Source organism: Bufo gargarizans, chromosome 7 (assembly GCF_014858855.1).
Source record: "Bufo gargarizans isolate SCDJY-AF-19 chromosome 7, ASM1485885v1, whole genome shotgun sequence".
Taxonomy (NCBI): domain Eukaryota; kingdom Metazoa; phylum Chordata; class Amphibia; order Anura; family Bufonidae; genus Bufo; species Bufo gargarizans.
This window is the reverse complement of record NC_058086.1, coordinates 46,759,929-46,787,280: the sequence shown is the minus strand read 5'-3', so window position 1 is coordinate 46,787,280 and position 27,352 is coordinate 46,759,929. Positions and strand designations below refer to the sequence as shown.

The 27,352-nt window shown below is 44.0% G+C and overlaps 1 long non-coding RNA gene across 1 annotated transcript in view; it reads right to left on the bottom strand.

Annotated features, from left to right (window-relative positions):
- The window catches only part of LOC122943902, a 14,916-nt gene extending 5,909 nt beyond the window's left edge, over positions 1 to 9,007 (bottom strand). Inside the window, exon 1 of the long non-coding RNA XR_006390906.1 lies at positions 8,185 to 9,007. This is a non-coding gene — a long non-coding RNA (uncharacterized LOC122943902). The remainder of the gene's footprint in view (positions 1 to 8,184) is intronic.
- Between the last annotated feature and the right edge of the window lie 18,345 nt (positions 9,008 to 27,352).

Sequence of the window (27,352 nt, the reverse complement as noted above, 5' to 3'; positions counted from 1 at the left end):
CATTGAATGGCGATATTGTTCACTGCGCTAATCTTCCAGGAAAGTCGCGGCTCACCTAATATTTACAAGATGCAGCTGAGTAAATAGCCGCACATTATATGTTATAATCTGCCGGGACTTTCCATGGGTGATAAATGGCAAATGGATCATTGCACTATTGTGACTCTCTGCCAAAAGAATTTTCTACAAAAAAGGGGGAGAATCAGGCTCCTATGTAGATGAGGGCCAGCAACATTAACCCCTTTATGACATGGCTGTTCTTCCCAGGGAGGCACAAGAATGTAAGACTAAACTTTACTCTGAACATCAACTGCGGTACCTTAGATGCCACGGGTCCCGATCCAAAGTCTATCTGAGCCCTCCAAGTAATTGTTCCCAATTGAACCACGGTATATACAGTCTTTATACATCATAGATCGGTGCATATATAGGGCTACACAGGTAGCAGTCTGGATTCTCCCCCCACACACACACATAGCGATTAAACATATATGAGGGTCTATATAGAGAGCTCTCAGGCATTAGGTGGGGGAAACAGGACTCACAGGCTTTCTCTATGGGTTGTTGGAGGAAGCAGGACTCATAGGCTTTCTCTATGAGTGGTTGTGGGAAGCAGGACTCACAGGCTTTCTCTATGAGAGGGTGGAGAAGCAGGACTCACAGGCTTTCTCTATGAGTGGGGTGAAAGACCCTCTAGTATGATGTCACCCAGCATCCTGTCCTTCATACAGATCATATAGCTTATTTTATTTAACCCTTCATGGGGAAAGAGAAACAGGACTCACAGAGTTTCTCTATGAGTGGTTGGGGAAGCAGGACTCACAGGCTTTCTCTGTGGGTGGTTGGAAGTAGCATGAATTACAGGCATCCTCTAGAGGTGGAGGGAGGTAGCAGGACTTACGGGCTTTCTCTATAAGTAGTTAGGGTAGCAGGACTCACAGGCTTTCTCTATAAGTAGTTAGGGTAGCAGGACTCACAGGCTTTCTCTATAAGTAGTTAGGGTAGCAGGACTCACAGGCTTTCTCTATAAGTAGTTAGGGTAGCAGGACTCACAGGCTTTCTCTATGAGTGGTTGGGGAAGCAGGACTCACATGCTTTCTCTGTGGGTGGTTGGAAGTAGCATGAATTACAGGCATCCTCTAGAGGTGGAGGGAGGTAGCAGGACTTACGGGCTTTCTCTATAAGTAGTTAGGGTAGCAGGACTCACAGGCTTTCTCTATGAGTGGTTGGGGGAAGCAGGACTCACAGGCTTTCTCTGTGTGTGGTTGGAAGTAGCAGGAATTACAGGCATCCTCTATAGGTGGAGGGAGGTAGCAGGACTTACGGGCTTTCTCTATAAGTAGTTAGGGTAGCAGGACTCACAGGCTTTCTCTATAAGTAGTTAGGGTAGCAGGACTCACAGGCTTTCTCTATGAGTGGTTGGGGGAAGCAGGACTCACAGGCTTTCTCTGTGTGTGGTTGGAAGTAGCAGGAATTACAGGCATCCTCTATAGGTGGTTGGAGGAAGCAGGACTCACAGGCCTTCTCTATCAGTGGTTGGGGGAAGCAGGACTAACTGGCTTTCTCTATGGGAGGGGAGGGGAATCAGGACTCATAGGCAGGTGCTTACCATAGCTAATTGTTATAGCCCCTTTAAGCAGCACATTTGTTTCTATCTGTAGGTTCCACACAAGGTTAAACTTGAGCCTGTTACATTTTCAATATTTTAATCAGACAGTTATCAACCTGTAAATCTCGTTCACAAAGTAAAATGAGCAGGAAAAATGATTTCTCAGCAGTCTGCAGTCGATACCTTACAATAAATATTCAGCACTGAAAATGATGGAGGACTTTACAAAGCAAATGATCAGAGGAACTTCTGACCTCTGCGCTATTCATGTCTAATATTATTTTTTTGTATGTGATACTCCTGGCAGGGATACAGAGACCCGAGGTTCACAGCTGAGAGCTCCATGCCTAGAAGTATTACTGAAATCTTCCAATGCAACTTAAGAAAAGCAAAAAAACTGGCAAGAAGGTCAAGTATAAACTGTGAAGGAGGATCCATATTTCAAATAAAACATCTCTCTGCATCTTTTGTCCAACAAAGTGTTCAGCACTTTACTGATTCCCTGCTAACAGAGAAATCAATAATTCACAAAAGTATTTCTGTAAATGAGGAGACATCCAGGCCCTAAATGTCTATTTTTCAAAATCATAATTTTTAGTTCCAATATTCTGTTCTGGTTAATTTTATAAGGTATATTTATAATGGACAGAGCTTTGTGTTACTGAAACAGAGCTCCAAGTCTTCTGAAGATGCATATAGATAAAAGAAAACAATTCTGGCCATCAGAAGCCAACACTAGAGGGAGCTCAGGAGCTTAGTGCATACTGTGTTTATTATTGAGTTGTATGTAGTAAGCTCCTAAGTCCCCTCTAGTGGTGGCTACAGGAAAACATTATTATTATTATTATTATTATTATTATTATTAATAATATATAACCCTATGGCCCACATTTTAATTAGTTAATGCCTAATTGAAAAAAAAGTTGCATGCCTCATTACATTTGGGACTGTCTAAAAGAAAAAAAATGAGCACCCAGATTTATAAATCCATTTTCAGCATTAGCTGTTGTAACGGATCTCCTAGCACCCTGACTGGGTACCTCCATTGATGGATGCTCCTAGTGCTTCCCGAGGGCTCCCACTCAACACCATAACCACCACAGACCCCATGAACTGCTGCAGCTTGGTTCGAGTTTTGCCGTCCTCCAACCACGCTGGACCCAAGACCGGGCTTCAGCTTCCAGTGGGTGAACCTCTTCTAAATCCAGAGAGCAGGAACCAGGTAGTATTGCAATCCCCAAGAGTGTAGTTATCTCGTTCCCCAAACATGAGCCAAGACTTAATGAAGGGGTAAAGCAGGTCTGTTTAAAGAGCACAAAGGCATTTCTTATATACAGTTTTCCCCACAAGGTTACCACCCACGTGGACCTTGTGGATCACAGGACACAAAGTCATAACAGCCAATCAACACAGTATTGTACAGTTAGACACTCCCAGCTAATGTACACAAACCCCCCTCTGCCTGTGATACAATTAATAAAATACAATGGGCATTGTCTGTGACGCAATCAACAAATACAATGGGCATTGTCTGTGACGCAATCAACAAATACAATGGGCATTACCTGTGACACAATTAACAAAATACAATGGGCTCTGCCTGTGACACAATTACCCAAATACAATGGGCTCTGCCTGTGACACAATTACCCAAATACAATGGGCTCTGCCTGTGATCCAATTAACAAAATACAATGGGCTCTGCCTGTGATACAATTAACAAACACAATTTACCTAATCACACAGGCAGAAAACACACATTTTTCCCAACCACAGAAAACACCTCAAAACACCACATAGCCCCATAAAAGTCACATCCCCTGATAGCCTCAATATGGGTGAACAGACTATCCAAAAATCACCCAGATCAGTTTAGGGGTTCAGGAATTTCCTGAAAATCTTATTTTTGCCCCACACCGTGCACATGGTCCCATGCCCAAAATAGTTCCATACACTCGACAGCAAAACACTGCTCCAGTTAAAAGTCCAAGGGGCAGAAACAGTGCCTTTAATATCCAATATGCCCAAATAGTGTCCCAGGGCAAGAGGCTGGCAAGCAGGCCTCTCCAAATCCCAGTGACGAAGGTGCTTTCGTCACAACTGTGCCTTAACAATTTGTAAATGACACATGCCAAATTTTAGCAAACATCTGTAAATTTTCCTGGCAAGTGGATTTAAATAGTGGGCATGCTCTACAAGTATTAGAAGGGCAAACATGTTTGACTATGGTGTGATCACTGTAGTATTTGTTTTCCTAGACCAGAAATATCAGTCACACCTGCAACGAAGAGACACAGATTTGTGCCATTTTCTTTATAAATTCGCTGAGCGAGGGAAACCTCACACATTTTGCACAAACTTGCCATGAACCATAATTTGCTACTTATTAGGCACAAAAACTGACATATACTAACAGATGTGGCCTATGTCTATGCTAGGTACTGCGGCTGTGGATGCAGGTAGATCTGCAACCAATAAACAGGTCTGAGGCTGCCAGGGCATGATAGGAGTTGTAGTTTTGCAGTAACCGGAGACCCACAGATCTGCATACATTGATTCTACATTGCTTTCCATCTACTCTGGAGGCTGAGCTGCCAGTGATGTGACAGGTACAGGAATAACACACAGCGGTCCAGGATCTGCGGCAATTATCTCTGATTAAGACAACAGAACAATAGATAAGACTGTGACGGACAAAGGAGTTTATTTTAGGATATTTAGTTCTCTCTGGTCATGATATATAGATTATATTTCATGCGCGCAGAGAATTAGTGCCGCCTTTCACTGACTACTAGGGGCCTATGAGCTCTTCATGCGCCTCATGTTATGGTCAGATTGGTGGGATATAGACTTACCCCCAGGGTCACACAAGTACCAGCTGCATGGTCTGCACCTTGGGCAGTGATTGCAGTAAGGGTTAACTGGATTCTGTACAGGGCTCAGTTAGGCCTGTATTACACCATCAGATTATCTGACCAATTTCCGTCCAATCAGACCAATATTTGGTGTAAAACAAAAGATCTGTGTGTGTAAACGGCCATCTGACCAATAATTGGTCAGAAAATCTGTCAGATAATCTGTTGGTGTAATACCGCCCTTACACACACAGATCTTCATGGGTTATGTTCAAGAGATTGTCTTGCTGCAGCATTGTAATTACAAAGACAGATAGATTACATAGATAATATAGAGCAGGGATCAGCAACCCTCGGCACTCCCAACATGCAAACTTACTGGATTGTTCTTCTAAGGCCTCTTTCACACGGGCGTCATATTTTTGGCCCTGATAAGAGGCGGGTGCGTTGCGAGAAAATGCGCAATTTTTCCGCGCGAGTGCAAAACACTGTAATGCGTTTTGCACGCGCGTGAGAAAAATCGGCATGTTTGGTACAATCTACGGGGTTGTGTAGATTGTATTATTTTCCCTTATAACATGGTTATAAGGGAAAATAATAGCATTCTGACTACAGAATGCATAGTAAAATAGCGCTGGAGGGGTTAAAAAAATAAAAATAAAAAATTTGACTCACCTTAGTCCACTTGCTCGCGCAGCCTGGGTCCTCTTCTGTCTTCTTCTGTCTTCTTCTTTGCTGATTGCAGGAAAAGGACCTGTGGTGACGTCACTCCGGTCATCACATGGTCCATCACATGATCTTTTACCATGGTGATGGATCATGTGATGACCGGAGTGACGTCACTACAGGTCCTTTTCCTGCAATCAGCAAAGAAGAAGACAGAAGAGAAGCCGGGCTGCGCGATCAAGTGGATTAAGGTGAGTTTAATTTTATTTTATTTTTTTAACCCCTCCAGCGCTATTGTACTATGCATTCTGTATTCAGAATGCTATTATTTTCCCTTATAACCATGTTATAAGGGAAAATAATAAAATGATCGTGTCCGCATCCCGATCGTCTCCTAGCAACCGTGCGTGAAAATCGCACCGCATCCGCACTTGCTTGCAGATGCTTGCGATTTACACGCAGCCCCATTCACTTTTATGGGGCCTGCGTTGCGTGGAAATCTCGCAACATAGAGCATGCTGCGATTTACACGCAACGCAGAAGTGATGCGTGAAAACCAACGCTCATGTGCACGGCCCCATAGAAATAAATGGGTCCGGATTCAGTGCGGGTGCGATGCGTTCAACTCACGCATTGCACCCGCATGGAATACTCGCCCGTGTGAAAGGGGCCTAACCCCCGAGAAGTGAAAGGAGGATTCTGGGAGTTGTAGTTTCACAACAGCTGGAGTGCAGGAGGTTGCTTAATCCTAATATAGAATATAGATAGATAATAGACAGATAGATAGATAGATAGATACAACCTAGCAAATAGTTTTTATCTACTTTATTAAATGTGTCAGCGGAAGAATCCAACATTTTTATTATAAATCTGGACAGCTTTTTAAGATAGATGATTTTACTTTCCTGCCAATTTCTGTATTAAGTGATTCCACATAATTAAAAATATAATGTGTGCCGAGGAGGGAATACAATGTATCATTCCATATAATTCACACAGCAATAAAAATTCATTATCATCAATGTTATTATTTAAAATTTCATAAAAATGATATGTCATTCAGCAAAAAATCACAGCGTGTTCTCCATGCCACCCCTGTAGATCTGCATAGAGTCCTGGCGGGGGGGGGTGATGCCCACTGTACAGACGGGTTATACATGTATCAGATATCATCAGTGCAACTCCCCCTATATTAATATCTGCCATTTGATTGGCTAAGGCTGTGGTCGGCCACTGGAACCACGGTGCGAGCCTCCATCCATTAGATTTGGATCATGGGCCGGATGACATCTTGCTTTCCATCCGATGTTTTCAGGGTTGCAGTTATGTGCTGCCTTTTAATAGTAAGCAGTAAAGGGGTTCTCCGCTTTAGAAAATCCCTACTTTTCAACAGGTTCCCTTGACAATAAGTTGATGACAAAGTGTCCTCCTGCTGGGACCTCCAGTGATCAGATATTACTGTCAGGAAACTCGGCAGAAAGTTTTCATTCTCTGCAGGGCAAATGAAGCATTCACATTAGTGGGTTTTCTGTGTAATGAGGAAAGGTCCTCCAGATAGAGACCCTGAACAGAGGACATCCTCTATTAACTCAGAATACCCTAATGGCGTCTATGAAAATGGATAGATGGAGAGTTGTAGTAATATGTTGCAACATGAAGCGTAACTTGCAAAGCATCATGGGAGGTGGCGCTATCGCAGCTCCCTGTCATTGCGCCCGCTGCTTACAAAATGTATTCGTCAAGAAGCTAATTTTTTTATTTATTCTGCGAATCAGCCGAATCGAACTTTTTATAAATTCGCTCATCTCTAGTCATCAGTATCTGATCGGTGGGGCTCCGACACCCAGGACTAAAGCCAATCAGCTGTTTGAGAAGGCCAGGCTTCCCCACAGGGAACTGTGATTGTTGGGGATCCCAGCATTTTGTGATCAGCTTATTGTTAAGAGAGCCTTCTAAGCAGGGATTGTCCAACATGGAGAACCCCTTCAAGCATTTAGTGAGCAAGGAATCTTGGGAAATTATAGATGATATCTTGGGTCTCAGTTTTTTACCTCTTCCGGTCGCATTGTCTCTGGCATATACCCTATCATGGTCACAGGTTCCATCTTGCCTTGACACCTCTGAGGGTTGCACCAATATTTTACCTTTTCAAAGTTGTAAATTAAGAGGTCAAAGCATCATGGGAACCTAGATGGGCAAGAAGGTGTCTTGGTCCTTGGAATGCTCCATCATGGTCACAGGCGCCATCTTGCCTAGGATCCTTTTGACTACCATTGCGTTTAAGCTGATCGTGCATATCAGAGGCACAATTTGGGGGGACTGGCCATCTCTCCTCCACCACCAGATGTTGGGGGAGTCGAGGTCGGGCATGCTGGATTTCAACATGCCTGATCTTTTTGCTCTTGGGAAGACGCACAACCTACCAAAGGTGCTTGGCTTTTTTTCCTGTCTGATTCGCAACACATGCATGCTTCGGTGAGCTGAGCATGCATGTATATGGAGGGATCAGGGGAAATATCTGTTGACCGGGAAACTATAACTTCAACAAGGATTTTGGGTCTTGGCTTTCACCTAGACCATCACAGTCACAGGCATACACAACCGTCACAGTCACAGGCATACACAACCGTCACAGTCACAGGCATACACAACCGTTACAGTCACAGGCATACACAACCGTCACAGTCACAGGCATACACAACCGTCACAGTCACAGGCATACACAACCGTCACAGGCATACACAACCGTCACAGTCACAGGCATACACAACCGTCACAGTCACAATCATACACAACCGTCACAGTCACAGGCATACACAACCGTCACAGTCACAGGCATACACAACCGTCACAGTCACAGGCATACACAACCGTCACAGGCATACACAACCGTCACAGGCATACACAACCGTCACAGTCACAGGCATACACAACCGTCACAGTCACAATCATACACAACCGTCACAGTCACAGGCATACACAACCGTCACAGTCACAGGCATACACAACCGTCACAGTTACAGGCATACACAACCATCACAGGCACCATCTTACCTCGGTTCCTTCTACTTTGAGGTTTGCTGCCACACAGTTTTCTTGAAAAGTTGACATGAAGTAGGCAAAGTGTCATGGGAAATTGAAAGTTAAACTCTTGGCAACAATGTATCAAGCTCTGGCGGGCTTAACTAGGAAGAATCCTGAGTGTGGAGCCACAAAAAGATACATTTTGTCATCTTATTTCTAGACTGCCGTGTCAGTGTGAAGCTGGAGTTGGCCCTTGCTCTTGGACCAGTAACAGCCCAGCTGCGGAACAAATACAGACAAGTCTCAGAAGTTGTGTCAGAGCTCAAGAGTTTAAAAAGTTCTGCCGAGATCTGGAAAAGAGCGCCAACGAGATGATTGTTCTGTTCAGCATCCAAAACTCCCATAAGTGATGTTGACTCAAATTCAATGCTTTGGATAATGTTTGCTCGAGGATGAAAGGCTCAGCCCGTGTACCCGCCGTTTGGTACCTTTAGCCGTCTTAGAACTGGCATCTATTTGCATCGTGGCAAACGCACTTAACTAAACAAATAGACAAAATTGGTTGAACGAACGTCAAATATTCAGATCAGGTCACGTCTCGCGGAGCCAAGACTTCGACTTCCTCTTTCAGGAATCGGGAACTGGTTTTGCGCTGTCTTTTTATATCATCAGCTAGTTAAACAATGGGAAGGAGTCGAAAGCCAGTGTCATGCCTTGGCCTGTGCTGATTCTACAGGGAGTTCCGGGCATTTATTCATTTTTTTCCCTTTCCTTCTGATTTGTGAGATCAGGGCTTCACTGCGGCTTTGGTGGTAAAGTCCAGGGTTATCTCAATCTCAAAGTTTCCCTGGGAAAGTTGTGGGTGCCTTAGGATGAGCAGCACATGTCTCAGCTTGAACTCTAGCTTTGCAAGAAAGGAAAGAAGCTGACACCCAAGAGGGACACCCATCGTAATGCTCTTGGCATCCAATGCAGAGAACTGATAAGAATGCATTAAAACATATCTATGTCCACCAGTATAAATGTATTCTACAACATCGTCCAACTCAGGTAATACCATTGTCACCCTAGACCACCAGGGGTGTCATCTAAGACGGTCCATCTATTTTACAGAAAGAACCAAGCTAGAACTGCTGAGAATTCAAAAAAACATCTCTCTTCTCTGTTATAAATGGATTGTTTTACTTTATCAGTCAACTCAGGGCAGGGAGAGGTGGTCAGCGAGGGATCACTGGACAAAAAGTCATCTTCTTCATAACCACAACTTTATCTCAGGTCACTACAGTTCTGATAAACTTCTTGAACCCCTTCACTGCCCTAAACCACCAGGGATGTTAATATTCACCTCGACATTGCCCTAGACAACCAGAGATGTTATTTTTAATACCTTCACTGCCCTAGAGCACCCAGGATGTTATCAGTAATTTCTTCAATTGCTGCAGACTGCAAGAGAAGCTATCATAAACCACTTGTCATTATTACCACCTTCACTGCCCTAGACCACCAGGGACGTCATCCGTTGCTACAGGAGGAAATGCGTCTATTTGGCCATTTGACAGAGAGAATTATATTTTGAAGATCATTATACTGTTACAAATCCTTGTGACATACAATACACAGTGAAACATCTTCCCTCATAACCTCAGCATTACAGTTCTGGTAAACGTTTTAATCCCGATCACTTGCCAAGACCACCACTGCCCTAGGCCACCAGAAATATCAATATTAACACTTTCATTGTCCTAGATCACAAGAGATGTCATAATGAATCTCTTCTCTGCCTTAGACCATCCAAGATGTTAATATTAATGCCATAATTGCCTTAGACCGCCAGAGATGTTAATATTAACCCCTTCACAGTTCTAGACCACCAGAGATGTTAATATTAACCCCTTCACAGTTCTAGACCACCAGAGATGTTAATATTAACCCCTTCACAGTTCTAGACCACCAGAGATGTTAATATTAACCCCTTCACAGTTCTAGACCCCCAGAGATGTTAACATTAACCCATTCATTTCCCCGGACCCCAAGAGATGTTAAAAGTAACCCCTTCGCTGCCCTAGTGTCACGTTCGGGTGTGGGAGGGAAACACCACACCGAACATAGGAGGGAAAGGGGTGAGGGAATAAAGCCTGGAAACTAGGGAAAGGAGATGGACACCTCTTAGCAAAACCCTAATCAAAGCCCTGACTGACAACCAGTATGAACAGACCCCAGAGGCAGGTGAGTTCATACACAGGAATACCTAATGTCCTAACTCACCCTATAGGACCCTGGTACTAATGTCAGGACTGAGACAAAAGGAAGGACGAACAGGAGTCTCCCTCAGGCCTTAATACAAATGACAGGGAAATGCAACACACAAAATTACCCAAACAAAATACAAAAGGGAAAGAAAACACTTAACTTCAAGTGGCAATGGCAGAACCAGGAACTCAGCCGAGATCCACACACCAGCTATCCACAACTCAAACTGAAGCTTAGTGGGAGAAACAAAAAAAAATAGAGAAGGTTAAATGACCACAATAGCCACATCTGGGGAAAGAAGGTGCGGCGAGCACCAGAAACAACACAGACGTCATTTGATCCAAACGGAAAACATGTTAGATCAAACCACATGTTGCCAGTCTCACCGATCTCCTGCCACCTGTCGTGGGAACGTCCGTGACACCTAGACCACCAGAGATGTTAATATTAATGCTGCCCTGGACTTCCAGAGATGTTAACATTAAACCCTTCACTGCCCTACACCACCAGAGATGTTAATATTAACCCCATCACTGACAACCAGAGATGTTAACATTAAACCCTTCACTGCCCTACACCATCAGAGATGTTAACATTAAACCCTTCACTGCCCTACACCATCAGAGATGTTAACATTAAACCCTTCACTGCCCTACACCACCAGAGATGTTAATATTAACCCCATCACTGACAACCAGAGATGTTAACATTAAACCCTTCATTGCCCTACACCATCAGAGTTGTTAACATTAAACCCTTCACTGCCCTACACCACCAGAGATGTTAATATTAACTACTAAAATGCCCTAGACTGTGTCATCTTTATATTATCTATCTGCAGTGTACAAAAAGGTCCTATAGAGCCCATGACAATAGTGGGGCCCAGAAAAGCCTTGTCCAACCCCCTTTCCCATAACACCTATGAACCTGCTCAGGGGTCCCCCCAATATCCTCAGTCACTATGCCATATAATTCTTGGAACTAACAGGTCTTTCTGCCATTTTCTGTTACCGCGGGGTGTTGGGGTAACTAGATCTGGGCTAATATGAAGTAGTTCCCAGGTCATTCTGGGATTCTTCATGAAGCATAAAGACATGACTCAGTTTGCCCCAGGTGAGACACGTCAGTGGAGAAATATGAGGGAAAGTTCTCAGGATCATACCAGGATGTGGTATCTGCACAGGGAAACATTTTTAGGATAATCCCTATCAGTGCAGTATGGAGGTCATTCCAAAGGAACAGAACCTAAATATGGACCAATGCTGACCAATCTTGATATTTGAAGGACCAGACATGGCTGATAGCAATATGTCAATTTCACAGCCCCGCTTTACGGTATTTTTAGGGGTCTGGTTCCTTTAAATTCTCCCCGGGCAATGACTGTGGCTTTTTCTCCACCCAATATATTTCTCAATCCTGGTTTCCAGCCGAGCCAACTCGAAGACAGATTTCCAGCCCCGGGAGATGCCGCTTCTAATAGATTGTGTTGAGGTCAGCAGTGGAGGTTTTTCGGAATATTTTCGCAGTGTGTTACTGAAGATTTGACATCTCCAGCCCAGCAGGAAAAGTGGAGGACAGCGGGAAAATTTATTCTGCATTTCATGACATCAGCAAATGATGAATTAGGAGCCAAACATGCAAAGTTATGTAATTAATGGAAGCCAAATGAGATATTTCACAAGAAACGTGGCATGCGAACGCCATGCGTGGCAAGATGCAGAATAAATTCCTCACATTGCTATGTTAAAAAAGTCCATTAGTGCACAAAAAAGTATAAAAAATACATGTTAACCAGTAAACTGGTTTCAATGTCCCTATGACAACACTTCCTACTCTCTCTGTGTCCCAATGGTAACACTTCCTACTCCCGATGTGGCCCTATAGCAACACTTCCTACTCCCTATGTGTCCCTATGGTAACACTTCCTATGTGGCCCTATGGCAACACTTCCTACTCCCTATGTGGCCCTTAGGTAACACTTCCTACTTCCTATGTGGCCCTATGACAGCACTTCCTACTCCCTATGTGGCCCTATAGCAACACTTCCTACTCCCAATGTGTCCCAATGGCAACACTTCCTACTCCCGATGTGTCCCTATGACAACACTTCCTACTCCCTATGTGTCCCTATGACAACACTTCCTACTCCCGATGTGTCCCTATGACAACACTTCCTACTCCCTATGTGGCCCTATAGCAACACTTCCTACTCCCGATGTGTCCCTATGGCAACACTTCCTACTCCCGAAGTGTCCCTATAACAAGACTTCCTACTCCCTATGTGTCCCTATGACAACACTTCCTACTCCCTATTTGGCCCTATAGCAACACTTCCTACTCCCGATGTGTCCCTATGGCAACACTTCCTACTCCCGATGTGTCCCTATGATGACACTTCCTACTCCTGATGTGTCCCCTATGACAACACTTCCTACTCCCGATGTGTCCCTATGACAACACTTCCTACTCCCTATGTGGCCCTATAGCAACACTTCCTACTCCCGATGTGTCCCTATGGCAACACTTCCTACTCCCGAAGTGTCCCTATGACAAGACTTCCTACTCCCTATGTGTCCCTATGACAACACTTCCTACTCCCTATTTGGCCCTATAGCAACACTTCCTACTCCCGATGTGTCCCTATGGCAACACTTCCTACTCCCGATGTGTCCCTATGACGACACTTCCTACTCCTGATGTGTCCCTATGTCAACACTGATCCAGTGTTTCTGCTGTGGTAAATGTGGTGGATCCAGTCAGCGTTCTTATCGACATCCATATCCTTGCTACTAGAGATGAGCAAAGTTTACAAAAATTCTATTCGGCTGCTTCACCGAATTTCACAAAGAAATTTGCTTTGTGATGAATGAACTACTTCGTAACGAAGCGCATTTCTTTGTAAGTGGACAAAGTGAGTGTGATTTTATTTATTTTTTTATCGCCATTTCAGGGAAAATTGATTCGTTACCGCGAACCACGAGGAAATTCGGCTTTGCGGCAAAGTGATTTTTCCCTGAAGTCCATTTCGAACACTTCGATTCGCTCAACCCTACTGGCTAGGTTTAGCAGCACTCATGATGTGGATGGCGATTAGGATCCATTGCATGAAGGGTGCAAGCGGTACGGGGTGTAGCGGGAGCGGCTGCACCCAGGTCCTGGTGCCTGGAGGGGCCCAAAAGTCCCTGGTAGATGAAGGCCCTTTTACACATTTTGTATTGGAGCTTCTGCATGTCTAAAGGACTGGTTGGGAAGTGTTGTCATAGGGACACTGAAGCAGAAGAGGAGCAGATATTGTGTGCATTAAAGGGCAGGAAGAGCAGCATCCGAGGGGTTAATAGCGGACGTTCCGGCAGGCTTCCCTTCTGAAGATGGGGCACAGGTTTCCACTGGTTTGGGTGACTTACCTGCGTCTCACATTCAGTGACGTCACCGGTGATCGGCCGGGAGATTATGGGTTCACCATCTAACCCTACCGCACGGGACAGCGACATCCGCCCCTGCACGTGAATGCAGCATGTTGGGAGTTGTAGTTTCATGTAGACAATTCCTCTCCCCACATAGTCACTAATGTTATAACGATAGAGATCAGGATTACGGCCATATGGCCGGGCCTCTCTATCCCCTTACGCAATTGCAGGGATTGATGCGGCCGCGCGGTTAATGACGGATCCCTCTAATCGCCGTCGTTACCGCTGTTCAGTTAAATGAGTCAGATTGACTGTAATTCTACAACAGATGTAATCTGCGCTGTTTAGTGATTTCTTGTAAGGAAAGACACGTATCCCGGATCCGGGGATCTGAAGAACGGCCGAAGATGGTTTAGTGAGCGCTGTGATATCTGATTAGTTAACCATTTAATCTCCAGGACGGCCTGTAAGTGATAGATAGATAGATAGATAGATAGATAGATATAGGATAGATAGATAGATAGATAGATGGATAGATAGATATGTGGTAGATAGATAGATAGATAATAGATAGATAGATAGATAGATAGATAGATAGATAGATATGAGATAGATAGATAGATAGATAGATAGATAGATAGATAGATAGATAGATATGAGATAGATAGATAATAGATAGATAGATAGATAGATAGATAGATAGATAGATAGATAGATAGATGATAGATAGATAGATAGATAGATAGATAGATAGATAGATAGATAGATAATAGATAGATAGATAGATAGATAGATAATAGATAGATAGATAATAGATAGATAGATAGAAGATAGATAGATGTATAGATAATAGATAGATAGAAGATAGATAGATGTATAGATAATAGATAGATAGATAATAGATAGATAGATAGAAGATAGATAGATGTATAGATAATAGATAGATAGATAATAGATAGATAGATAGAAGATAGATAGATGTATAGATAATAGATAGATAGATAATAGATAGATAGATAGAAGATAGATAGATGTATAGATAATAGATAGATAGGAGATAGATAGATTGATAGATAGGAGATAGATAGACGGATAGATCTGTTTCTTCCTCCTCTCCTCATGCAGACATTTGCATTGTCCCGGGATTTCTCCACCTGGAGTCTCCGCTCGCTCTTGGCTCGGGTCCAGGCGATGGTTGAGCGGGGGCTTCAGTTTGGGATAATAAGAACCTTGTTATGACTGGGAAGTTTCCATGACTAGAAATAGCTGCATCAATATTGTCATAAAGGGGCCTAAAATAGTCGCTGACCGGAGCTGAACGTCCATGTCGCCGGCTCATTACCTCCGCCTCCTCGCAGGTGTAAGCGTCCATAGATAATTCTGCAGCTGTTATCCGGAGGCGATATCACTGCTGGTACAGGTCTATGGGGGGCAGATATCACACCACAGGGTTACCCCCGCTAATCCTGAGACTGAGGGGGCTGCAGCGCTGGGGAGGCTTCTCAGTTTGCCCTGTACCCCGGCACCGCTGGCCATCCGGCTGTACTGCAGCCACATTCACCCGCCAGCCCTGCAGCCCCTTCACTATCAGGATCAGTGAGGGTCCAAAGGGGAGGAAAGTGATGACTTATCAAGCTATATATTTGTAAAAGGGGAAGTCTCCTTTAAGGTGGAGGACTTGTTACAGTGTATCAGAGCAGCTCTCTCTGCCACGTACACGCTGCGGTCAATTCCTCTGAGCCGATGGCTCTGTGACAGATGTGCCTTACAATTGGCAAAAAACAACTTGGAATTTGCAGCGTAAGGGCTCATGCTCACAAACGTATATTCTTTCCGTGTCCGTTCTGTGTGCATTCTGTTATTACGTATGTCCATATTTCTGTTCCGCAAAAAAATAGAACATGTCCTATTATTGTCCGCATTACGGACCAGGATAGGACAGTTCTATCAGGGGCCAGCTGCTCCGTTCCGCAAAATACGGAATGCACACAGACGTGTTTTTTGCGGATCCGTTTTTTTTGCAGACTGCAAAATACATACGGTCGTGTGCATGAGGCCTAATGAAGAGTCTGAAATTAACTGTAGTGAGGAGGGGATGTCAGCTCCTGGATGCAAACAAACAAGTTCATTTTTATTCACTGACAGCAAGCAGAAACTTTTCAAATGGCGATAAACTGTAACAAAGTATGTTAGAAAGCTGCAGAAGTTTTCATTACTCAATGTTTGGGGTTGTCTCACTTCAGCAAATAGCATTTATCATGTAGAGAAAGTTAATACAAGGCACTTACTAATGTATTGTCATTCTCCATGTTGCCTCCTTTCTGGCTTCATTCATTTCTTCATCACATTATACGCTGTTATTTCCATGGTTACGACCTCCCTGCAATCCATCAGTGGTGGTCATGCTTTCACACTATAGAAAAAGGTGCTGGACTATACAGGCTCCCCCAGTCCTGGCCACCAGAGATGCAGGCACTTTTTCTATATGGGCTACTTAAAGGGGACCTTTCATGGTTTTGTATTGAGATAAATACCTTTACTTGCGGGGTACCCCTTGCTGATGTTGCCACCCTGCCTGATTTTTTTAAATATCACTCCTGCAACCCGCTGTGCCCCCCTGCAGTTTTCCCATTTAGTATGCGCATCGGTACAGGGAGGAGGAGACACCAGGGTTCCTCAATGGGTGTCTCCTTCTCTCTGGCTGTGCCACAATCCAATCGCAGTGCAGAACATCACAGCCAGGGAGAAGGAGACACCCATTGAGTAAGGCCTCTTTCACACTACAGTATGTTGCATTCAGTGTTTTGCGTTCCGTTTTTCACGGATCCGTTGTTCCGTTTTTTGCTTCCGTTGTGGTTCCGTTTCCGTTCCGTTGTTCCGTTCCGTTTTTCCGTATGGCAAATACAGTATACAGTAATTTCATATTAAAAATTGGGCTGGGCATAACATTTTCAATTGATGGTTCCGCAAAAAACGGAACGGATACGGAAGACATACGGATGCATTTCCGTATGTGTTCCGTTTTTTTTGCGGCCCCATTGACTTGAATGGAGCCACGGACTGTGATTCTCGGCCAAATATAGGACATGTTCTATCTTTTCAACGGAACGGAAAAACGGAAATACGGAAACGGAATGCATACGGAACACATTCCGTTTTTTTGCGGAACCATTGAAATGAATGGTTCCGTATACGGACCGTATACGGAACGCAAAAAAACGGACCGTATACGGAACGCAAAATACTGTAGTGTGAAAGAGGCCTAACCCTGGTGTCTCCTCCTCCCTGTACCGATGCTCTGGATTAGCATACTGAGCGGGAAAACTGCAGGGGGGCACAGCGGGGCGCAGGAGTGATATTTAAAAAAATCAGGCAGGGTGGCAGCATCAGCGGGGGGCACCCCGCAAGTTTATCTCAATTAATACAAAACTATGAAAGGTCCTCTTTAAGCAGTGGAGAGTATTAGGCCTCTTTCACACGGGCGTCGCGTGTGAGGGCCAGATAGGATGCGGCTGGGTTGCGGGAAAATGCATGATTTTTCTGCGCGAGTGCAAAGCGCTTTAATGCATTTTGCACGCACGTGAGAGAAATCGGCATGTTTGGTACTCAGAACCGAACCTGGACTTCTTCACAGAAGTTCGGGTTTGGGTTCAGTGTTGTGTAAATTGTATTATTTTCCCTTATAACATGGTTATAAGGGAAAATAATTGCATTCTTAATACAGAATGCATAGTACAATAGCGCTAGAGGGGTTAAAAAAAAATTAAAAATAATTTAACTCACCTAATCCACTTGTTCGCGCAGCCGACATCTCTTCTGTCTTCTTCTTTGATGACCTGGGAGAAAAGGACCGTCTGACAAATGCATTAAAATACCGGATCCGTCTCTCCGGTGTCATCCGGAAAAACTGATCCAGAATAAAAAAAATTTGCATTTTTAAAGGTCTGCGCATGCGCAGACTGGAAAGCTAGATCCGTTTTGCCAGAACACTTAATGCCAGATCCGGCACTAATACACTTCAATGTAAATTAATGCCAGATACGGCAAGTGTTCAGTATTTTTGGCCAGAGAGAAAACTGCAGCATGCTCCATGCAAAAAACGTAAGAGGGACTGAACTGATGCATCCTGAATGGATTGCTCTCCATTCAGAATGCATTAGGATAAGGGTCCATTCACACATCCGTGTGTGTTTTACGGATCCGCAAAACACAGACACCGACAATGTGCGTTCTGCATTTTGCGGACCGCACATCACCGGCACTAATAGAATATACCTATTCTTGTCCGCAATTGCGGACAAGAATAGGGCATGATCTATTTTTTTCAGGGAATGGAAATTAATGTGTCCGCAATTCCGTTCTGCAAAATACGAAACGGAATTGCGGATGTGTGAATGGAGCCTAAAACGGATCAGTTCTTTTCCGGTATTGAGCCCCTGTGACGGAACTTAATACCGAAAGAGAAAACCGCTAGTGTGAAAGCACCCTAAGATGTTCATGACTTTTTGTGATCTTGGACTCCAGACTGATACATTTTCCCCGCACTGACACATTGTAACAAAATATGAGGGCAGAGGAGAGAGGCTGATGTGTCTAGCTCATGATGATCCAGCTGTGACAAACCCTCAGCCGTGAGATGTAGAAGGTCCGTATGGAGCGGTGAGCAGTCCTTTTGGACATGCTGGGAGTTGCAGTTCAGGAGCGGCAGCTGAGCCCCACATTTTCCCATGCTTGCTCACAGGACCATGCTGCTCTCCCATAATTATCATCTCTCGGCCCCTGCTTACCGCTCCAGTATATCATTGTGTTCTACCATCTGGTTCCCACCAGTTCAGCGCCGTGCAGTGCGGCTTCTAATCAGGGACAGGTGCATTCTATCAAAATGCCTTCCAATGGACGGATCCCCCGATCTTAATTACTGCATTTACATTGGAGAATTAATGCTCTTGGTATAATTATAGTAATAATCTAAATATTGTGAGGGGAGGGAGACCTGAGGAGCAGGGAGAGCGGACCCGCGTGTCAGTGCTCACTGCTCAGCCCCTCAGTGAGCGCTGCTGCTGGGAGCCTCGCCTGATAGGAATTATACTTGTGGTCTGAAGCATGGCTGATCTGAAGCAGCTGCTTGTCCAGGGATCCACATGATTTATATTCTTACTTCCACAACGCCCTCTAGTGGCCGCAGCCAGCATAAGGGTGGGAGTCAGGAAAGTTTATGAAGGGGTCTGCAGACAGAGACATGGCTCTAGGCAGATTCCCCTCTTTACTAATGTGTATTGTCTAAGCCGTTCACAAACTACAACTCCCAGAATCCTCCTTTCACTTCTATGGGAGTTATAAGAACAGCAGAGTAAATGTGCATGCTGGGAGTTGTAGTTTCATAGCAGCTGGAGTGCCGCAGGTTGCTGATCCCTGGTCTGTGGGGACTCATCCTATTCCATGATTTTTGCACAACTCTTGGGGCCCATGCACCAAGCTCGACATATTTGTCACATTTCTGACAACCTTTTCCAACCTTATTTTGTTTTTAGAACTTGCAAAAAGTGCAGATTTCAAGCGTCACTGACTCCCTTGCAGAAAAGTGCTTCACAGCCACGCCAGGTACCACTAAGGGCGGGTTCGCATTTGCGTTAAGGAATTCTATTATAGCACAGAGTTATAACGGAATATAATGGAACTCTAGGACGGAATGCTGTCGACAGGACAGATTTTTCCGTCATGCATAACAGAAAAAAACGGAACTGTTATTTGTGCCCATAGACATATATTAGGACGGAGCAAAACAGAATGACTCTTAAATAGTTTTGTTTGGAATTCCGTCCTAGAATTCCATTATATTCCGTTATAACTCTGCTATAACGGAATCCCTTAACGCTAATGAGAACCCGCCCTAATTGACCATATGCTGGAAGGCACACGGCTGAAGGGGGTCCACAGTCCGAGCTGCGGCCTAGCAGAGGACAATGGGGGCTTTTACAGGCAGGGCTTCCTGGGAAGGAGGTATGCAGTCTCTCTAGTGCCACCTATGGGCAGCTACCCCAATATCTGACCCTATGACAAGTCTAGGGGGGACTGTAGAGACAGTTTTCTTCCTTCATGGGGGTAGCTAATGTACATAGAAAAAATAAAAATAAAAAAATTGGGTGAGGGAGAAGCCTGGGTCAAAAATCAGGTTTTCGACAGTCCGTCCAGGATTGGGGGGTCACTCTCTACTCTCTTTCTCCTACACAACAGCTTCACGCATTTGACACTGATGAATGGTCATGTCTGCGCAATTTATTTATTTTTCTGGAGGATTTGTGAAATTTTGGGGTTAGGGGGAGGGAAACACGGTGACATTTCATTCATGTGATGTTTATCAGTGTTGTCACAACTGCGACACAAGAGTCGCATTGAATCCAAACACGTCGGATTTTGTGTCACACATGGCAAGTCGCACGCAACTTTTCCTCCATTGACTTTAATGGAAGTGGCGCGCAACTCGCGATATGCCTGCAGCTTGGCTGTGTTTTCACAGCCAAATCACAATTCGAAAAAATAATCGCGTGACAGCAAGTTCCAGGCACGTCACACGCATTTTTGTGTCGCACAACACAAGGTTGGGTTTTCTTACCCAGGGGAATGCAGGTCAGCAAGGTTTATTATTATTAATAAATGTCAGAAGTTGGTCATACTGTGGAATAAATCTGATTTGCTCCATTTTCCAGTATGGATGGAGGGTGTATTCTGGTTGCCATGGTGACAGGTTCATGTATCGATCTTTGTTGTGATTATGTTTCATTTATATATAGTTTTATAAATAAACATTCTATACGGATACTTAATTTCCACATATCCCATAGTGGCTGTGTGGAGGTAAATGTATAACTGCGTAGAACGTGAATGATTTTGCGTTTCAGCCCTGCAAAAGTTGCATTTCTCATTGGAATATCCTGCAAACTAGAAAGCACTTGTATAAAGAGATGTGTAATCTCACAGATTTAGATGACGGTTCTGAAGAAACATTAAAAAGCATCAGGGAAAAGGGGGGTTAATTTGCATCAAAATAGCGATGGGGAGAGAAAATAATTCACTAAATTCACATGTATCACATTGTAAATTACCAAAGCGACTAAAATGCACGAAATCCTCGTAGGGCGTTACTGTGGTGCCGGCAGCTCCAGACAATGGCTGCATAAAGGGACAGCCCCTGAACAAAAGCCTGAAGACCCTCCCAGTGCAAGAGACAAGAGTCTTAGGCCTAGTGCACATGAACGTGTGCTGCCCGTTGACGTATTGCGGACTGGGCATTTCGCATCACGGATGCAGACCCATTCACTTCAATGGGTCCGAGATGCGGAATGGTGCAGAACGGAAGCACAGAACGGAACCCTACGGAAGCACTATGGAGTGCTTCCGTGGGGTTTAGTCCCGTACTTCCGTTCCGCAAAAAGATAGAACATGTCCTATGTTTTTGCGGAACGGGCGGATCACGGACCCATTAAAGTGAATGGATCCACGATCCGCTGCGGCTGCCCCACGGTCGGTGTTCGTGCATTGCATCCCGCAGCATGGCCACGGGCGCACGCGGCCTTAAAGGGTTTTTCCAATCTCAGCATTTCTGACATTTTGCTAGCATATGCCATAAATATCAGATGGCCGCGGGTCCCCCTTCTGTCTGCAAAACAGGGCCTAAAGTGAAAGGAGAGTGCACTGCGCACCTGCAGCATCCTCATCATTCACTGCTATGGGACCTCCAAAAACAGTTGCATGAGCGCACTCAGCTCTTTTCAGAACTGCCATAGCAGTGAATGGAGGGTGGCTGCGCATGCGCAGTGTGCTGTATGGGGTCTCGTTCTGGAGATAGGAGTAGGGCCTGCACTTTTTAGACATTTATGGCATCTCCTAGCAATATGCCATACATGTCCCAAATGGGACAGCCCCTTAAATGTAGCCATACTCAATAGATAAACCCCTCAATTTTAGCAGGTCCAGCCGCTCGTCTAAGACAGGTGTCAGTGAATGGCAGGATCAGACTGTTGGATTTCTACATGTACAGTCCTTTTTCTCTCAATATATCTATTTAGCTTATATAGAACTGACATATTCCGCAGCCCTTTACAGACATTATCATCACTTGCTGTGCTGTCCCCAATGGAGCTCTCAATCTAAGTTCCCTTTCGGTTTGTCGGAGGAGAACCCCATAAACACAGGGAGAACATACAAAGGCCATGGACATGTTGTCCCTGGTCAGATGCAAACCCAAGACCCAGGGATGGAACTCACCAGTGGTAACCACCGAGCCACCATGCTGCCCAGTAGAAAAAAGAATGGAGATGAGCTGCCAATAGTGGGGTCTGACAGATGCCTACCCCCCCCCCCCCTCCCCATTCAGGACACATGCACACTTGGCTGAGCCAAGCATGCATCTATATGGAGCCTTCAAACAAACAACAGCTGTATGGCTGGTTTTGTTTGGAGTAAGGCTAGGTCTACATGATGATATTTGTCGCGCGACATTTTGTCGCACCAATGTCATGTGACAATTTTAATGCTAGATCTACACAATGACATTTGTCGCGCAACATTTTTTCACACCAATGTGGCGCGACAATTTTTATAATTATAGTCTATGGTGTCGAAATGGATTTTCGCATGTCGCATGTCGCAGTGCGACACCATAGACTATCATTATAAAAATTGTCACGCGACATTGGTGCGAAATCAGTTGTGCCCTATCAGTTGTAGTTGTGCCCAGTTGTAGTTGTGCGTGAAACATGTCGTCATGTAGACCTAGCCTAAATGTATAGACTCCCACCATATACAGACATCTTTAACAGTAATGCAGATGATCAACAGAGATACACGACTAGTGCGATCCACAGAGGAACTTGTCTCAGTCCTTTTCTTCCTCCTTCAAGTTCATAAAGTAACTTTTTAGAAAGTTTGTGGTTCTTTCTTTTATCCTATATTTGCTACTATAAATCCAGCCTGTAGGTGTCGCTCTTGCTGCTGATGTCCATTCACACAAGCCAGTCATACACCACATCCATGACAGCTGCAGCTCTAGGTCCAGCAGTGATCAATCTAAACTAGTGATTCCCACAACTACAACTCCCAGCTGAGAACACTGTACTACATCCTAGAATAGGTATTCCGATCTCAGGCTTGTATATCTGCAGAATATTAGGAGAATAAGGACCCCCTAATCCCAATTCTACCTTTAGGGGTGAGCAACTGCAGCCAAGTCTCCTCTCACCTCTAAGTTGTGAACAGGTGTGGGGGGGGGGGGGACAGTTCTCCTACAGGTGAGACTTCTGTCAGGTCTTATGGGATAACCTGTGGAAGATAGAATTATCCCTTTAACTAGACCAAACCCTGGCAGAAAAGTATTAGGATTACAGGGAGATGACAAAATGCCTGTGTACCCAGATCATAAATCACCTGTGTTTAGGGGGTTCCTGATCCATTATTCTGCCCAGTGCAGTATTTATTAGATCAGTAGTTTGTGCTCCAGAGCTGCTCTTCTTATAACAAGCACTGAAAGTTGCAACTATTAACAGCCATTTATGAAGCCACAGAGACCTGCACCCACCCAGTGTCCTCCTCTCCATGTCTGGATGAGTCCCTATAGAGAGGTACTACTACCCTAGTTCTATCACACAACCCCATAACCTCCATGTGCAACCCAAGAGCCACAGAAATATCCCTGAGGGTAGTAGTACTACTACCAGTGGATATATACACAGTATACAAAAAAATAATAATCATATATATATATATATATATATATATATATTTTTTTTTTTTTTTACAGGACTATATATATATAAATATATATATATATATATATATATATATATATATATATACAGTATACAGCAGTATGTACAGGGATAGTATACATAAAGTGTGTGTTTGTGTGAATATATATTATACATCTGCATTAAACATATATAAATAAAGAGAGAGCAATGTAGATAAATGTATATATATATATATATATATATATATATATATATATATATATATATTAATAGCTAGATCGATAGACAAACAGAATCGGTGTCTATAGTATACAGCAATATGACAGGTACTGGGATAATGATCTCAGTAATAATTATCTCTGCGACATTTCCCTTTTTTCTTGCACTCTATGGCAGCCCCGACGTCTCTCAGACTTTATATGACACTGACTGGAGATTTTCTTTCCAAACCTTAAATACAATGAGTCAATAATCCGAAAATTAAGGAGCCTCCTCCAGCTCCCCCCAATAACTGCAGCGAACCGCACAGGAGTGAACCCCCGGAGATTCGGGAGGATTTCTCTGGTTCTGGTTCGTTCTGTTCGTTTTCATTTCTATTGTCGATTGAGAAAAGATGCTGAAAATATTATATAGTGTGATGATGTAGTTGTAAAGTGACGTCACAGGATGAGTATTATAATCACTCCTAATAAAAGGTCCATGTTCTATAAATTAATGATACATTTAAAACTCCTTATTCTGCATGGTAAAAAAAAACATATTAATGTTAACACAATTTTTACAACTGAGTTCGATTGTATCAGATCCGAAAGTGTGAGGTTATTAGTATCCGTAGTTATTTATTTGTATGGAATATTATTAGTGGTATTTATTTGCGTTTTTGTTTTTTAGGATTATCTGAATTGTGTTTTATTATTTTGTGATTATGTTTTTTATCATCACAATTATCGTTATTATGTTTCTTTATTTTTATACAAATATTGTTGCATAATTATATTAGATTATCAGGATTATTATTTGTATTATATTACTTCTCCTTGGACATTTATCTCACTGACTACACTACTCATCCATAATAATACCAGATCCATTCATATAAACTCTACTGTAACTTTTCATAATATAATAAATTAAAATATAATAAAGTAGTAGTAGTGAATTTGCAGACTTGTCTGATATTAAGGTTGTAGTATTATCGGGTTGCTGGTCATTACACTTTGTATCAATAACAATAAATGATGGGACATATTATAACCTTATAAACAACCACCGCAGGGATCACATATGTGTGTGTGTGTGTATATATATATATATATATATATATATATATATACAGTATAGTAATTTAGTAACATTGTATTCATTCTGCTGAGCAGTCAGATAACTGAAGTTATACAATATTCAGTTTTGTTGCAAACGACTCTAATTTAAGTGTCGCAGACATCAGTAGGACTGTCATTGCTGTACATAGCTGTACACTGTGGAGATATATATATTAAATACTGTATATATATTAGCAAAAACTGCAAGTGGACCAGGATCCATAATTTCCCCCCTGACAATGAATGTTGCTCCACTCATTGATATTGACTGGGGTTTTCATTCCTCTATTAATGGCTGAAGCTCCATCCCTGATAATAAATAATTTTTTACTCCTTTTTATCTATAATACGATTATACATATATTCATAAAATACTTCAGGTTGGGCTGACAATTGCCCGTCCTCTAGAGGGCAGCAGGTGGCGAAAGTCTATATTGTAATTATAACAGTTAGGGCAGAGGAAGGCAGGGTGCAGGCAGAGGAAGGGAAGATGCATGCAGAGGAAGAGAGGGTGCAGGCAGAGGGAGGCAGGGTGCAGGCAGAGGGAGGCAGGGTGTAGGCAGATGGAGGGAAGGTGAAGGCAGAGAAAGAGAGAGTGCAGGCAGAGGAAGGGAAGATGCGGGCAGAGGAAGAGAGGGTGCAGGCAGAGGAAGGGAAGATGCAGGCAGAGGAAGAGAAGATGCAGGCAGAGGAAGAGAGGGGGCTGGCAGAGGAAGAGAGGGTGCAGGCAGAGGAAGGGAAGATGCAGGCAGAGGAAGAGAGGGTGCAGGCAGAGGAAGAGAGGGTGCAGGCAGAGGAAGAGAGGGTGCAGGCAGAGGAAGTGAAGATGCAGGCAGAGGAAGGGAAGGTGCAGGCAGAGGAAGACAGAGTGCAGGCAGAGTAAGGCAGGGTGCTGGCAATTAAAGAAAGTCAGGGTACAGGCAGAGGGAGGGAAGGTGAAGGCAGAGGAAGGCATGGTGCATGCAGAGGAAGGCAGGGGGCAATCAGAGGAAGGCAGGGTGCAGGCAGAGAAAGGCAGGGTGCATGCAGAGTGAGGCAGGGTGTGATCAGAGGGCAGTAGAGACAGTGCAGGCAGAGGGGGGCAGTATGGCAGGTACCAGCAGACAGGAGCAGGGTGTAGGCAGCAGCTATGGGCGCCTTCGTGTGGGTGCACAGCGCCGAGCACACTGGCAGCATAGCTCTGCACATGGAGGCAGACATGTGGTGTACATTGCAGCCTCGTCCATAGAGGCTGCTCTTGCTCTCCTGGTGGAGGCCCTGGCAATGTCTCCCTCCCTGCAGATCCCCCCGAGCTGCTCTCTGCACCACCCCCGGATCACTACACGGAGCTGGGGGACTGACTGCTCTGTAGTAGCAGACTGTGCACCGAGCTGGATGTAGCAGAGCTGACCATGCTTCATGACCCAGTGACTGCTGAGCGGACCCGTCTCACCCGCAGATGTGCACCTGACGCCCGGATCCTGGCTGCGACCCATCCACCCATGAAGCTGCCTGGGATTTGCAGGGAACCTCCGCGTTTTCCGCAGGCTCCAGCACCGTGTGCACTCAGCTTAATAATAATCTAGTTATAAAGTGTTCTGCAAGGTGAGCGCTGCCAGGCTCTGCTGCCCCTTGGCACCGGGCACAGGCTGCAGGGTCGGGGCTTTCCAGGGAAGTCGATGAGGGCTTGGCTTTAATTGTAAAGATTAATTCATTAATTACAGAGACTCAGGACTGGAGTCCCAGGGACATATTGATCCCAGGAGTCAGTGCACACAGTGCATTGAAGATAAGAAGCGACAATTACTGATAATAGGAACACTCATCAGATATACATGTATATATAGAGCTATATAATATACCTATAATAAGCTATATGCAGATGTAGCAGAGCCGAGCAGATCATGGTGATGGCTTCTAATAAGTCTGTAGGAAAAACTACTGAAAAGTAATACAACATTGTACCAATGCAGCTCTGCTACATCTGTAGATACATACATGATATAGCATGAGAGATAGATATGAGATAGATATAAGGATAGATTACATTTATGATTATTATAGAATCAAAGAATCTAGACATAAATGAAGAAAACTTGTAACACTTAACAATTCTATCTAGTGGTGTAATATGTAGTAAAGCCAGGCACCTCCCTATATAATCCGTTTATTATCAGCATATATTCTGCACATATTAATGTTTGTTGCAGCGTAAGGCCTCATGCACACAACCGTATGTATTTTACTGTCCCCAAAAAACGAATCCGCAAAAAATACGGAGGACATCCATGTGCATTCTGTATTTTGCGGAATGGAACAGCTGGTCCCTAATAGAACAGTAATGCAGACAATAATAGGAATCGTTCTATTTTTTTTTGCGGAACAGAAATACGGACATATGGAAACGGAATGCACACGGAGTACCTCCCTTTTTTTGCAGAGCCATTGAAATGAATGGCTCTGTATACGGTCCGCCCAAAAAATTGAACGGACG